General features: G+C 43.3%; 1 protein-coding gene across 4 annotated transcripts in view; it reads left to right on the top strand.

Annotated features, from left to right (window-relative positions):
* Positions 1-16,159, top strand: part of LOC121545591 (vitamin D3 receptor A-like) — a 91,291-nt gene that overhangs the window by 29,611 nt on the left and 45,521 nt on the right. For 2 of the 4 annotated variants that reach the window (XM_041856254.1, XM_041856252.1), the window contains exon 1: positions 2,840-2,874. The exons of the other annotated variants lie outside the window; for them this stretch is intronic. The gene's annotated coding sequence lies outside the window, so the exon portion shown is untranslated. Of the gene's footprint in view, positions 1-2,839; positions 2,875-16,159 lie in introns of those variants that run through there. 4 annotated transcript variants of the gene reach the window in all.

Raw genomic sequence — 16,159 nt, 5'->3', positions numbered from 1 at the left:
TGGTTGGCTAGGCTAATAGCTAGTTGGCTAAATAGCTAACGTTAGCTGCCTGGCTCGCTCACTTGCTAAGATAACTGCATATACAGTGGGGAGAAGAAGTATATGATACACTGCCGATTTTGCAGGTTTTCCTACTTACAAAGCATGTAGAGGTCTGTCATTTTTATCATAGGTACACTTCAACTGTGAGAGACGGAATCTAAAACAAAAATCCAGAAAATCACATTGTATGATTTTTAAGTAATTAATTTGCATTTTATTGCATGACATAAGTATTTGATCACCTACCAACCAGTAAGAATTCTGTCTCTCACAGACCTGTTAGTTTTTCTTTAAGAAGCCCTCCTGTTCTCCACTCATTACCTGTATTAACTGCACCTGTTTGAACTCGTTACCTGTATAAAAGACAACTGTCCACACACTCAATCAAACAGACTCCAACCTCTCCACAATGGCCAAGACCAGAGAGCTGTGTAAGGACATCAGGGATAAAATTGTAGACCTGCACAAGGCTGGGATGGGCTACAGGACAATAGGCAAGCAGCTTGGTGAGAAGGCAACAACTGTTGGCGCAATTATTAGAAAATGGAAGAAGTTCAAGATGACGGTCAATCACCCTCGGTCTGGGGCTCCATGCAAGATCTCACCTCGTGGGGCATCAATGATCATGGGGAAGGTGAGGGATCAGCCCAGAACTACACGGCAGGACCTGGTCAATGACCTGAAGAGAGCTGGGACCACAGTCTCAAAGAAAACCATTAGTAACACACTACGCCGTCATGGATTAAAATCCTGCAGCGCACGCAAGGTCCCCCTGCTCAAGCCAGCGCATGTCCAGGCCCGTCTGAAGTTTGCCAATGACCATCTGGATGATCCAGAGGAGGAATGGGAGAAGGTCATGTGGTCTGATGAGACAAAAATAGAGCTTTTTGGTCTAAACTCCACTCGCCGTGTTTGGAGGAAGAAGAAGGATGAGTACAACCCCAAGAACACCATCCCAACCATGAAGCATGGAGGTGGAAACATCATTCTTTGGGGATGCTTTTTTGCAAAGGGGACAGGACGACTGCACCGTATTGAGGGGAGGATGGATGGGGCCATGTATCGCGAGATCTTGGCCAACAACCTCCTTCCCTCAGTAAGAGCATTGAAGATGGGTCGTGGCTGGGTCTTCCAGCATGACAACGACCCGAAACACACAGCCAGGGCAACTAAGGAGTGGCTCCGTAAGAAGCATCTCAAGGTCCTGGAGTGGCCTAGCCAGTCTCCAGACCTGAACCCAATAGAAAAGCTGAAAGTCCGTATTGCCCAGCGACAGCCTCGAAACCTGAAGGATCTGGAGAAGGTCTGTATGGAGGAGTGGGCCAAAATCCCTGCTGCAGTGTGTGCAAACCTGGTCAAGACCTACAGGAAACGTATGATCTCTGTAATTGCAAACAAAGGTTTCTGTACCAAATATTAAGTTCTGCTTTTCTGATGTATCAAATACTTATGTCATGCAATAAAATGCTATTTAATTATTTAAAAATCATACAATGTGATTTTCTGGATTTTTGTTTTAGATTCCGTCTCTCACAGTTGATAAAAATTGATAAAATTACAGACCTCTACATGCTTTGTAAGTAGGAAAACCTGCAAAATCGGCAGTGTATCAAATACTTGTTCTCCCCACTGTAGCTAACATTCTTTGATAACTGGTTAGATGGCGTTATGTATTTCCAAAACTTTGGTTTACTTGAATGTAGCTCTAGCTAGGTATTGATGGCAACTGGCTGACTCATGTAGTGCTAACAAAACTTTAGCAGGCTGATAGTGCTAACGTTAGAAGGCTAGTAGGGCTAACGTTTGTAACAATAAATTAAAAGTATTTGCTTGTAAGTTGGAAATTAAATTGAAACGATTTGGTTTAATTAGAAGTTATACATTTGAGGTTATTTCCATTGGAGTTTATATTATAGGGAATAGGCTGGCTTGCCGGGCCCTCCATATTACATCACACCCTGTAAAAACATTTTCCAACATGACTTCGGCATTCTTCTGAATTTTGATCGGTTTTATGTAGTAACTCGTAAATAGAAACATTTGGTGTAACTTTGTTTTGTTTGTTTTGTTGTTTTAGGCATTTAGCAGACGCTCTTATCCAGAGCGACTTACAGGAGCAATTAGGGTTAAGTGCCTTGCTCAAGGGCACATCGACAGATTTTTCACCTAGTCGGCTCGGGGATTAGAACCAGCGACCTTTCGGTTACTGGCACAACGCTCTTAACCACTGAGCTAGGGGAACTTTTGATGCGTATAGTAATGCAAATCCATATGTTACGTTTATTCTACCTACCTTTTTAATGTTTTTACTGCTACAATAACAATTTCTGGTAGTGCTACTACTGCTCATTAAGCCTTAATGGGCAGTGTTGATGTTCTGCTGTGTAAAGTGTGTCCTTGGGGCCTGCAGTGCAGTTGTTCACGTGCGTTTCCCCTGCGCAGTGTGTGATCCCTGGACTCGGAGAGAGCACAACAGTAGGGAGGGGCTGTGTTTTGTAAAGGACTCTGAGTTTAGCTGTGTCTGACCGGTTGTCATCTCGCTTGGGGGCTATCCACTCCTCCTCCCTCCGTCCCTCCGCTCGCTCGCTCTCCCTATCTTCTCTTTCGTCAGCTAGTGCTGCAGCGCATGGGTCGAGTGGATCAGGGAGGGACTGGGTGTAAACCGGGCCCAATGGATGGGATTGGTTTAGAGACTACAAGCCCCCCATTGTAGCCCCCTCCCCTTCCTGTTTGTGTCCTAGTCATCTGCTGTCATGCGCACCCCAACCCACTCCCCCTGCCACTGCTGCACAGAAGAGCTGCTGACTCCTGTGGATCCTACAGAACACAGGGGTAAGCCCATGGGACAGGACCGAGCATGTTTGGCTTTTCCTTCTTCTCCTGTCTCCTCTCCTTTCTCCTCTCCTGTCTCCTCTTCTGTCCTTCTCTTCTGTCCTTCTCTTCATCTTCTCTCCTCCCTTCTGTTTTTCATTTTGGCGTTTGTCTCAAATGGAGGTGTGTAATATGAGGTGGCTTGTTAATACATTCTCTCTGTCTCTTTCTGTCTCTCTGTGTCTCTCTCTTGCTCTGTGTCTCTCTCTCTCTGTGTCTTGCTCTGTGTGTCTCTCTGTGTCTCTCTCTGTGTTTTTTCCTGGTGTTCTTGGCCTTGGAAGCCTCTGTTTGGTTTTGGAGTGTGATTTGGGCAACACTGAGGTCTTCTCGGGTCAGATTTGTTTTAAGTCTGTGCTTGTAGTGCGCCAACCAAAGTATGCAGTAAAACACAACCCCCCCCCGCGCGCCTCTCTCACTTCGTAACTCTGTCAGATCGGACTGGGAAATTACCCAGTGACGCAGCCTGTATTAGTGAGTTAATGGGCTAGCTAGTTAGATATTATTTTTTGTGTTTGGTTTCCCCTTGACGTTATGCATTTGTCGGATGGCTGTATGTGGGGTTCCCTGTATTAGAGGTTACAGTTATACGCTCCCTGCTGTGTTCCTGTGTTCACCTTTCATCCCAGCACATGCATATGGAAAACCTAAGAACAGATACAATGTGCGATTGCTCATATTGTTAGAACTAAGAACATCTCAGACTTTTATGCTTATAGTTTGGTGCCGCTCGTTAGGCACAATAGAAACAAGGCAACATCAGCTCTGTGGATGGCTATTGTCTCTATCACATTTGTCTATAATCTCATCCCAAAGGAAAGGCATGTTATTTAATTGATGAGTGGTAGGCATGCACGCTATAGAAGGCACCATGTGAACAGAGAGGCAGTAAGGCCCCAGGATGGCTCTTACTGATGCAGCAGGGAAGTGAGGTATTTTAATTCCCCTTAGCCAGGAAATGAAAGCCTGCAATGGACCCACGCTCATAAGTCTGTCCTGCGTGCCAGCTGGGCCTGGTCAGCTTTAGATGTAGGCTACAGCAGTAGTAGTAGTCCAGTAGTAGTGGGTGACGTGATAGCAGCGCACTCCCCAATAGCAGTATCAGCCAAGAGCCAACACAACTTTGTGCCTATTTCTCCTGTGCACTCAGGGTTCTACACTAACCTTTTCCACTGGTGGTACTGGTACTACCAACTTTTTCAGTTGGTGGCACCAGCACAAGATTGATAATGACCTGGCTTGTGTCCCGTAATGTACCTGCATTCCATACAGAACCAGGCTAATAATAACTAATCATCTTTCAAATTAGCATGCCCTTTTGTTCTTACATTGTTTTGGATAGATTTACTGTAACAGCAAAGAAAAGAGACTGTTAAAATAAAGTGCAACATTTATTTATTGCAGATTTCAGAGTGCCGTGTTATTTTCTGCGAAATCCTCTGGAGGGCAGAATTTGAAAATATGAATACAAAACTATACCATGGCATGTGATTTCCCAAAAAATGTTCAGGTTATCATACTCAAAATCACACTTCATTGTTTTTTTTTAATAGAAAAACTAAATTGGATGTTCTAAGTCCACAACCGCTCTAGCTCTGCCACCTTTCACCGCAGATGTGGAAGTGCGACATCTGCGGTTTTTGCGTCCATATATACTGTCCCGGAGGTCTGCCGGAAAGCGAACATCATTTCATTAGCAGGTGATTTAATCTTTCATTTGTGAGCTGAGCAAGTAGCCTATATACAGAGTTCATACAGTCAAATTCAAGGATTTTCAATGACTTTTTCAAGAACTTAATTGTAGTTTTCAAGGACTTACATTTTATATTTAATTGTTGTAATAGCCTATAGAAAAATGAAACTTTACATAAAATGTATGCCAAAAGGTATGCATTACCACTTGGAGAATAATGACTTTTTTAAATAGGCCTACCATATGTCAGAATAATGTGGCCATTGCCTGACTAAATGGACAGCATGCTCCCGACATAAACACACTAGTGTCCACTGTCCATGTGGTAGCTAGTCAGTCTCACCATTTGAAATGTTGAAGAGTTTATTGAGGGGTTACTGTATCATGTTTTAAAACGAGAAAGCGACCAAAAACCGGGTTCCCTTTGTAATGGAATGCTTTGTATGGAAAACTAAGTTGAAGCCAACATTCGATGTTGTCTTGCTCATAATAACCACACAAGATTTTACCGCAACAGACTATAGCGCAACACTCTTCAATTGAAACGTCGGGAAACAAACGAAAGCGGCTACATCTCTCATAAAAACGGATCAGAAATGAAATCACGTAATAATTATATTGGAGCAGTAGAACTTCTAAATCGGCTACCATAACTTTAATGACTTTGAGGGCAAAAGGGCCTATAGGAAATATCTGATTTTCCAAGACTTAAATACCTGGTTTGCATACCCATTCTTGCCTTAGTATTTAGATATCATAAATTAGTACATCTTTCCTACCCCTACTGCTGTCGGTCTTCGCTCCACGCAACAACCAGCTGTTTGAGAGCTGCACGTGCTCTCTGCCCGACAGATTATCTATAGGTTATATTTGTGCAGCGCGCGTGTGTTAAATAATCGACACAACGAATAGCTTCGGGAATCCAAAATGTTTTTTGTTGCATTATTACAAACCGGCCACAGATGGGGTGATCAACTGGCCCAGAGGGTTTCCAAAACCTCTGCTGCATGTTGAGCCCAGACACACACAGACGGGGGAATTCCCATGCCGTTGTTGCCTATTCAGAAAGTTGGTTTATTATTGGTCATTTGCACATTACTGTTTGAATAAATCATGATAAAAAAGTACAAAATGTGAACCAAAAATTATTGTGACCTGAAAGAAAAAAAATCACTGGCACCCTTGCTACCAATTACAAATGTGTGCCGCACTGCCAAGTCAAGCGGTCGCAAATGCAACGGTTTTGTTCGCAGTATCGAACCCTGTGTGCACTGCTGTTGCATTAAAACAGACAATCAGTCAGTAGGAAAGAGACTCTTTGTTTCTGAGGGTGTCATTTCACTGAGGAAGGGAGAAACACTACACCAATACCAAATAAAAGTGAGGTAATGATTTTCGGAACTGCCTCTCCCTCTCTCATTCTTTTCCCCATGTGGACTCGGTTGTTGTATTTCCTCCCTCAGTCAGTAGCATGTGGGAGCGACTTCCTGGCTGAGGAATACAGAGTGAGAGAAACATCCAGCTCCTCCCTGGACTGGAGGGACAATGCAGCTGTGTGCTGTGTCCATTATCTCCATAAGGCCTTGTTGTTTACACTTCCATTCCATAGAGCTGGTGTACCAGATTTTGAGATCCGAAAATTCAGCCTGACTGTTTAAACATATTTTGTACTGTGACGTGTTGATAAGATTTTTAAAAAATATGATAGATAAATCTGATGAATGGTTCTGTTATAATTCTCAGTGATGGAGAACTCTTTGGCTCTGTGGCAGGCAGCAGTGTTAGCCCCCAGGACCCGTGGTCAGATCCACCTGTGTGTGTAGTTTGGGGCCTGGCTTTGTAGAGCAGATGGCAGCTTTCCCTGCAGGTACCACCCACACTGTACACTACTGCTGGCTCTGGCTGTGTGGGAGGTATTCTTCTGATGTACTAATCGAGTGTGGTATGTGCAGCAAGTGTGTCTTGTATTAGTGGCATTCATGTGCTTGCCCCACTTTTCCTCTTCACTGTTTTCCTATAAATCTGCATGTGAGCTGGCATGATGGCGTCTCTCGACTCGCTCACACTTGCCGTCAGTTCCTAGAACAGGCTGTAGATTTCTCCGTTTTTTTCATTTAACAGATGTAGCGGGGAGCGATGAATGAGTAATTTCCTCCGTTACATGTGAGCCTGTTGTTTTCTGCTTCTTTTTTTTATCATTAATTGACACCAGGGTTGCGTTGTGAAAGGGGGATTATTTTTCGGGTAATTTTGTAATGGTGAAGCTGTGTGGAGGGAGGTTCAGGGCAGGTTGAATCCCTGAACGGAGGGAGTGGCGGTGGTGTGTCTGTCCATGCTGGACATGTGGGATTGGACACGTGACTCCAGGAAAGGTTAATATCAGGTGAACTCTGCAAACTGAGTAGAAAGCAAAGGGGTGGGGGGGGTTAAGCTTTTTTTTTCTTCCAACAAACTCTATTTTGGCAGCCTCTGGTACATTCTAATGCTAGATTGTATTTTTAACCAGCAACTAAAGTGCCTTCAGAAAGTATTCACACCCCTTGACTTGTTCCACATTTTGTTACAGCCTGATTTTAAAAATATATATTTTTTTATATTGGCCTGTACACAATACCCCATAATATCAAAGTGGAATTATGGTTTTTGAAATGTTTACAAATTAATTTAAAATGAAAAGCTGAAATGTCTTGTCAAGTATTCAACCCCTTTGTTATGGCAAGCCTAAATAAGTTCAGGAGTAAACATAATAAAGTACAGAACATGCATCCTGTTTGCAATAATACAAGAAATGTGACAAAGCAATTCACTTTCTGTCCTGAATACAAAGTGATATGTTTGGGGCAAATACAATATAACACATTACTGAGTATCACTCTCCATATTTTCAAGCATAGTGGTGGCTGCATCATGTTATGGGTATGCTTGTAATCGTTAAGGACTGGGGAGTTTTTCAGGATAAAAATTAGCGGAATGGAGCTAAGCACAAGCAAAATACTAGAGGAAACCCTGGTTCAGTCCACTTTCCACGAGAGGAAACCCTGGTTCAGTCCACTTTCCACGAGACACTGGGAGATTAATTCACCTTTCAGCAGGACAATAACCTAAAACACAAGGCCAAATCTACACTGCAGTTGCTGTAATCCTGAGTGGCCTGATTACAGTTTTTACTTATCTACTTGAAAATCTATAGCAAGACCTGAAAAATGGTTGTCAAGCAATGATCATCAACTAATTTGCTAGAGCTTGAAGAATTTTGAAATGAATAATGTGAAAATAGTGCACAATCCAGGTGTGGAAAGCTCTTAGAGACGTACCCAGAAAGACTCTCAGCTGTAATTGCTGCCAAAGGTGCTTCTACAAAGTATTGACTCAGGGGTGTGAATACTTATGTACAAGACATATTTCTGTATTTCAATTTCAGATGTGCAAACATTTCTAAAAACATGCCGTTATCGGTATTGTGTGTAGATGGGTGAGGGGAATACATTTTTTTTTTTTGAATTCTGGCTGTAACACAACACAATTGAATACTTTCTGAAGGCACTGTATCTGGAAATAACACCCCCAAAAAATCACACTTTTACAGTGTTCGTTTCATCAGCTGTTGTACAATATGATATAAAACACAGGACAAACGTAATTTTGACTGCACTGGGCCTTTAAAGAATCCTGTAAGAGTCTGCTGATTTCCAAAGGCTTCAAGCTGACTTCCAAAGGCTTCAAGCTTCCTTTTTAAGAGGCATTTTCTCAGCTATCTGCAATACAGGTGTTAAACATGGCCTTTGCTACACAGAAAGCAACAGTTGACTATGCCATTGTCAACACTGATTAAATCAGTAGACCTATATCAATATCTTTGAGAATACCAAATAAGTATCATTTGTTTGCTTTTATCATATTTTGGACCAGAGTGAGGATCTCTCCACTAGCCTACTTATTGTTCCTGCAGTGAGGAGGATTCACCATCTTCATCGAATGTTTTCATAATTTGTCTGCAGATAATTGCCAGAAATCCTACCAGTATGCAAATTAGGAAGCCAAATGAACAGCTCTCTTACCAATACAATTCGGTAGGCTACTGACGAGTCACTCACTTTAACGTCACAGTCTGGCAAGTCCAGATGGACTTCAAATCGAAAATACAAACAAGATCTTTAGTTGACTTGTCCGGATGCAATACCAGGGACATAACTACGTTGTATGATTTATGAATGGTAAGGATATATGAGATTGACTTTATTCAGTCAGTTCCACACCTTTTATAAACTAGTCAAGCTTGCTGTTTGTCAATCAAAGCACAGTAAATGGCCTATGTGACACCACTCCGGTCGAGCCAGTTGGCCAAAAGTCTACTGGCCCGAACAGAATTTCTACTGGCCTGGATGTGGTGTATTTCTTAAATTCCTTGGGGTCATGCAGGGCCTATAGGTTGACATGCTTTCTCTCTATATTCAGCTATTAATAGGCTACATTTGGTTATGATATGTATTAAAAAGCGGTGTAATTTACAATAATTGAGCAATGCAAGTCATTACTTTATTCTTTAGGATTGCATTGTATTAATTGCTTTCATTTTTGTTTCTAAAGTATTTCATTTTGAAGATTTGAAAATCGGACGCTGCCCCTTTAAGACAAATGTTCCCAAAGAGATATCGATATGGCTACAGTAGGCTAGCCAAGACTAATGCTAGGTGTCTTTTGTAGCTTTCTTTTTGCAGACTTTCAAGAATTGCTAGTATGTTCCATAGACACTAAAACCAGTAGATAGTGATAGCGCTTACATCATCTACGTATTCCTATGGAAAACTCCCGATGAAGCTGGAAGTATTTGAATTTGAAGCGTGCCAAATTGCTGAATGGCATCAAAAATTTGCTATGGATCATGGTGAAAGTGGCAATAACTAGCAAAGGATCATGGTCGAAGTAGTCATTTCCATCCTGCATGAGGGGGCCTCTTCGTAGCCCCGTGATTGGTCTGTGTCTGCACATGGTTCTGTGTGACGACAAATGTAGGCGTCAGAATGGAACACTATTCAATTAAATATCTTGATTTGTAACAAACTTAAAAATAATTGACCGTGGGGATCGAACTTGATCATAATAAGCTAATTTTAGAGGCCAAAACGTCAGTCCCCAAAAAATGTTTGGGCCGTTCTGGCGATCGTAATTTACATAGGCTTTCTAGGACAGACCAGGGCTTTTGGCACCGCTAGGTTGCTATGCTGGAGCCAACCAGCAGAGCTCATGACTTCATGCTCCAGGCCAAACACTGGGGGCCTGGTATGTTCACTATTGATGGTTTACTCCTGTAAATCACTTTCCCTAAAATTAAATAAGCTCAGCAAGTAGATTAATGGGCGCTTCTTTTTGCTCTGGACAGCTCGGGTCAACTCGTGTACTGCTCGAGAAGTTGTGACTCGCAGGAGCGTGGTGGTGCTTGAATGAACGGCCAATCATATTGCACAATTACAAATGGCATGACATTTACGTGTGTAGTCTTCAATGATAGACTGTGACAGAGCAGGCAAATGTTGAACTGGAATGCAAAAATGCGCTGAAATATTACAGGGCCAGTGACTGACGAGATCCACTGGCCCGACATGTTTTTCTGGCCCCTGCGGCACATAGTTAATGTCAGACCCTGCATGTGAAAAGAAAAGAAATGTGCTAGAAAACAATAGGCTAAGTGGATTTCGACTCATCGTTACCAAATTATATGGGACGTGCAAATTGACTCGCATTATATGGATGTGCAAATTCATGCTTTCGCCCTCAGTGTAGAACTTGACTGCAACCACCGCGCATACAACACACACCCAGGTACCGAGAGGCGGGACAGACAGCAGACTGTCAAACCAGCAGTGTTTACCTGTCTTTACCTGTCATTGCTCACTTTGACTGACAGGCCCCTGACCTATCAATAGATTGCTAGAAGATGCATATCGCTCATTCTAGCGGGAGAGTGCTCGGCAGACTTTTTATTCTGACTAGCAAATTGAAAAGTAGCTTAGTTTTAATTTAAGTGGATAAAGTACCCGGCAGAAAATGTTTCTATGCTCTCCTCTCCTCTCCTCTGAGGCAAGCGCTTAGCTTTGTCTCTGGAGTACTCTCTCCCACTGCAACCCTTTTCATCTTCCCTCAAGACTTTCCCTCTCTCAGCCCCTCACTTTGATAAGCCGATTAGGTAGCGGCAGCCAGTTTCTGTACCATGCATAATGGCGAAAACACAGGTAGGCTATACACACACCGGACAGTTTATTAGGTACACCCATCTAGTACTGGGTCGGACCCCCTTTGCCTCCAGAACAGCCTGAATTATTCGGGGGATGGATTCTAAAAGTCGGAAACGTTCCACAGGAATGTTGGTCCATGCTGACGCAATGGCATCACACAGTTGCTGCAGATATGGAACGGCAGTACACCACCAGCCCACCAGCGTGTACCATTGACACCAAGCAGGATGGGTCCATGGACTCATGCTGCTTACGCCAAATCCTGACTGCCATCAGCATGATGCACCAGGAACTGGGATTCGTCGGACCAGGTGACGTTTTTCCACTCCTCAATTGTCCAGCGTTGGTGATCGCATACCCACTGGAGCCGCTGCTTCTTCTTGTTTTTAACTGATAGGAGTGGAACCCGGTGTGGTCGTCTGCTGCAATAGCCCATCTGTGACAAGGATCAACAAGTTGTGCATTCCGAGATGCCGTTCTTCACACCACTGTTGTACTGCGCCATTATTTGTGTGTTTGTGGCCCGCCTATTAGCTTGCATGATTCTTGCCATTCTCTTTCGACCTCTCTCATCAACAAGCTGTTTTCGCCCACAGGACTGCCACTGACTGGATGATTTTTGTTTGTCGCACCATTCTCTGTAAACCCTAGACACTGTCATGCATGAAAATCCCTGGAGGGCGGTCGTTTCTGAGATACTGGATCTAGTGGGCTTGGCACCGACGATCATACCATGCTCAGTCACTTAGGTCACTAGTTTTGCCCATTTCTAACGTTCAGTCGAACAGTAACTGGATGCCTGTCTGGCTGCTTTACATAGCAAGCCATGGCCACGTGACGCACTGTCTGTAGGAGCAATTTCCGTGAACGGGGTGGTGTACCTAATAAACTGGCCGGTGAGTGTATGCCGTTTGTAGATCTAAGATGACTTGTCCTGTTGTTTATCATCCAAGTGCGCTTCAGCTCTAAGGTAGAAAAGGAAGTCCAAGGGGTGTCAAATAGGATGGCTATTTTTGGAGATGGTGGGGATGGAGGCTCCATAGGCAGCCTATGTCCATTATGTCTCACTGGGCCTGGAGGAGCTCTCGGGTGCCACTTTTCACCATTAAAACTGCCTGGAACAGCTTTTATCTGGAATAGCAATCACTGGCCTGAGCTGGAATCACAACAATTTCCCTCCAAAAAGTATATGGAGAACAACAATTGTCAATGGCCTTTTCCACTTTTACCAGGCCTGCTGAACACAGCTAGTACAACATGGCTAGACCCTCTGATATGCGTAGCCTAAATATTGATTGCAATTTGGATAGACAAAAGTTTCCTTAATAGCTGATTGGCTATAAACCATAAACGTCTCACTCTTGAAGTTTCCTGGTGTGTGTGGTACCATAATTACCCAGCATACCACTCACTGATCCTAATCGCTCACCGTCATCACATGTTTTCCCAGCTGTGATTGAGGTATAGGCTAATGCCTGTGGGCCTTATCTGATAGAAACGCTATGGAACAAGTAAAAGGATCATAGTGCTCTGTTTTTCTTTAAATGTGTCTTGTTTGTGCCCTGTGTAGTGCGAGTTGAGTGATGGGTGGATATGGTGCATAAGGGGTAGAGGAAGGAGAGTAGGAAAGGGGGGCTTCGGTTACTCATTCCTATGGCAGCCTATATGCTAGTAAGGCTATGGTATGCTTGCTACTTAATGAAAGGGTAGGTAGCATAAACGTAACATGGATCTGCATTAGTATACGCAACAAAAGTCCCAATGCAAAGTTACACCTGACTTTTATTTTTCGAGTTATTACATAAAAATATCTGTATTCCGAAGAATGCCGAAGTCATACCTGGGAAATGTTTATCTGGGTGTGATATAATATGGAGGACCTGGCAAGCCAGCCTATTCCCTATAATGTAAACCCTAACAGAAATAACTTCAAACGTTGAACTTCAAATTTAACCAAATCGTTTGCACTCATGGTTTCAATTGAATTTTCAGCCAACTTACAAGCCAAATACTTTTAAATGTATTGTTACAAATCAACTTGCGAGGTTGCTAGCCAATTAGCCTGCTAACATTCGCCCTACCAGACTGCTAACGTTACGTTAGCGCTGCATATGTAAGCCAGTTGCTGTCAACACCTAGCTTACAGCTACATTGAAGAATGTGGTCCTCTGTAGCTCAGCTGGTAGAGCACGGCGCTTGTAACGCCAAGGTAGTGGGTTCGATCCCCGGGACCACCCATACACAAAAAAAAAAATGTATGCACGCATGACTGTAAGTCGCTTTGGATAAAAGCGTCTGCTAAATGGCATATTATTATTTATTATTATTATTATAAGAAAACCAAAGTTTTGGAAATATGTAACCAGTTATCAAAGAATGTTAGATATATGCAGTTCTTCTACATGACCTAAAGTATGTGGAATCCTGCTTGTCGAACATCTCATTCCAAAATCATGGGCATTAATATGGAGTTGGTCCCCCCTTTGCTGCTATAACAGCCTCCACTCTTCTGGGAAGGCTTTCCACTAGATGTTGGAACATTACTGCGGGGCCTTGATTCCATTCAGCCACAAGAGCCACATTAGTGAGGTCGGGCACTGATGTTGGGCGATTAGGCCTGGCTCGCAGTCAGCGTTCCAATTCATCCCAAAGGTGTTTGTTGGGGTTGAGGTCAGGGCTCTGTGCAGGCCAGTCAAGTTCTTCCACACAGATCTCAACAAACCATTTTTGTATGGACCTCGCTTTGTGCATGGGGGCATTGTCATGCTGAATCAGGAAAGGGCCTTCCCCAAATTGTTGCCACAAAGTTGGAAGCACAGAATCGTCTAGAATGTCATTGTATGCTGTAGCGTTAAGATTTCCCTTCACTGGAACTAAGGGTCCTAGCCCGAACCATGAAAAATAGCCCCAGACCATTATTCCTCCTCCACCAAACTTTACAGTTGGCACCATACATTCGGGCAGGTAGCGTTCTCCTGGCATTCGCCAAACCCAGATTTGTCCGTCGGACTGCCAGATGGTGAAGCGTGATTCATCACTCCAGAGAACGCGTTTCCACTGCTCCAGAGTCCAATGGCGGCGAGCTTTACACCACTTTACACCAACGCTTGGCATTGCGCATGGTGATCTTAGCCTTGTGTGTGGCTGCTCTGCCATGGAAACCCATTTCATGAAGCTCTCGACAAACAGTTATTGTGCTGATGTTGCTTCTAGAGGCAGTTTGGAACTCGGTAGTGAGTGTTGCAACCGAGGATAGATGATATTTACGTGCTTCAGCACTCGGCAGTCCCATTCTGTGAGCTTGTGTGGCCTACCACTTCGTGGCTGAACCGTTGTTGCTCCTAGACATTTCCACTTCACAATAACAGCACTTACAGTTGACCGGGGCAGCTCTAGCAGGGCAGAAATCATACCCCATTGATGTTTAAATTTTAAATGGTTATGGGTAGGAGTTAAGTGTAGGGACGTCCCAAGGTTCCCGGATAGCACTTACCCTCTGTGAATGGCGTAAAGTACTCACGCAGCTAGTTAGCTGACTAGCTAGCACTCGTCATAGAAATGGGGGTGGTGAAACGTGAATTTGGACCAGTCCCTGACAAGCGACAATCCATACACCAAAATGTAGCTTCGAAGTGCTACTTTGTAACCTGCAATGTTTTTTAGTGTCTCTGAAAACGTTTAAATGAAAGAGCTTGAGGAATACCCTTCACAAAGAGAAAATATAACAGACCAGATATTGCAGGCATCACTAAAGGGCTGTAGTCAACGTTACCGCAGAGTTGAACGTTTAGCACGGCACTTGCTTTACATTTGGGCATAGCATCCATTGTTTGTCACGGCACCCCACACCCTACCATGACACTTCACGTAACCTTAAATAGCCAGTGCACATTCTTGGCACTTTGTTGAGACTGGCAAGCTTCTATCTACCAACAGTTGGTTCACAGTAGTTCCCTCTTCGACTGTAGCGATGTGCAGTTCGCAAATGATTCATTCTTTTTTAATGACTCTCTTTACTGACTCGAGAGTCCTAATTCATTTTTCTGAGTGACTCGTTAATTTTTGTTGTTGGTTTAACATGCTGGCGAGCAATGCATTCTGCCAAGAATTCAGTCCAGTTACGGCCACTACTAGACCTAGCAATCACCAAATGTACAATGTTTAAAGCACACTTTTACAAGTGTCAGTCACATATGACAGCGCCATTAAGCCCTTTATGGCAGAGATCTGTATATAATGACGAGATGCTCATGTCTACGCCCTAACAATGTAGGTCGTTGTCCCGAAGGCGGGAAGGCAGGTGACAAGTTTAGGTCCAAAATAAGCCCATAGAAACGTATTGAGATTATTTTGGACAGATTTTGGCAAGAATGAATGCTCTAGCTTCGCCTCTTCCTCTCTGCTTATGGTGAACGAGAGGCTTGTAGAATCATGACTCTTTCGAGTTTTCAGTTAATTGTTCGCCGGTAGGGAGTCCTGTGTGCTCTGGGCATTACTGACTCAAATGAACGAAATTTGTCTAAATAAATGTTATTTTGACTGAACGCGTTAAAGATCAGTCAGTAAAAAGAGCTGAACTTCCCATCACTATCTGACTGGTGTAGTTGCCTTGGGTGGTAGTGTCCAGTCTTGCTGTAGTGCGCCAAGGCAAGATGGGCTTATAGCCATGTAAAGAGCGCACTCTTCAGGAAAAATAATGAAATGCAAAAAAACAACGTTTTCTACATCTTATATCGGTCCTTTTCGGTGGATGAAATGCAGACACAAATTAATCCATAATAGGCTAATATCAGCCTATTTTATTAATTTTTTATATCGGTCGACCGATAAATCGGTCGGCCTCTAATTGAGATGAGCAAGATGCAAGTCTTTGCTTTTATACAGTCACACACAGTATCTGCGCATGTGCATGAGTTTGCTTCACACTGTTCAGTGTGGTAGCCACAGGACCAAAACAGCGGAGAAGTTGAGCCTCACTCTTCAATGCTCTTAGTTGTTGCGGAAATTGACCCACTCTGCTGTTTACTTTCTGCATCTACATCATATCACTGATTCTACCTTTTTAAATGAGTTTATTTTGAGTGGCTGAAGTGAAGATTAATGTGTTCCTAATCATACATCTCATCACGTTGCCTGTAGGGCTATTACTGCCATATTAAGCGTCTTTTATTTCAGCTTTCTAATATGTTAGTCTTGGCTTGGTGCCTTTTTCGCTTAACATTAAGTTTTGAGAGAGTGCAAAGCTCAGATCTAAATATTTTCCCCTTTTAAACCTCTTAATGTTTTTGTTGAGTCCTCCCCCATTAGACAAAATGGAGGTCTT

The sequence above is a fragment of the Coregonus clupeaformis genome, chromosome 30, assembly GCF_020615455.1.
Source record: "Coregonus clupeaformis isolate EN_2021a chromosome 30, ASM2061545v1, whole genome shotgun sequence".
Taxonomy (NCBI): Eukaryota; Metazoa; Chordata; class Actinopteri; order Salmoniformes; family Salmonidae; genus Coregonus; species Coregonus clupeaformis.
Note: the sequence above shows the minus strand (reverse complement) of the source record. Positions and strands in the feature narration are given on the sequence as shown.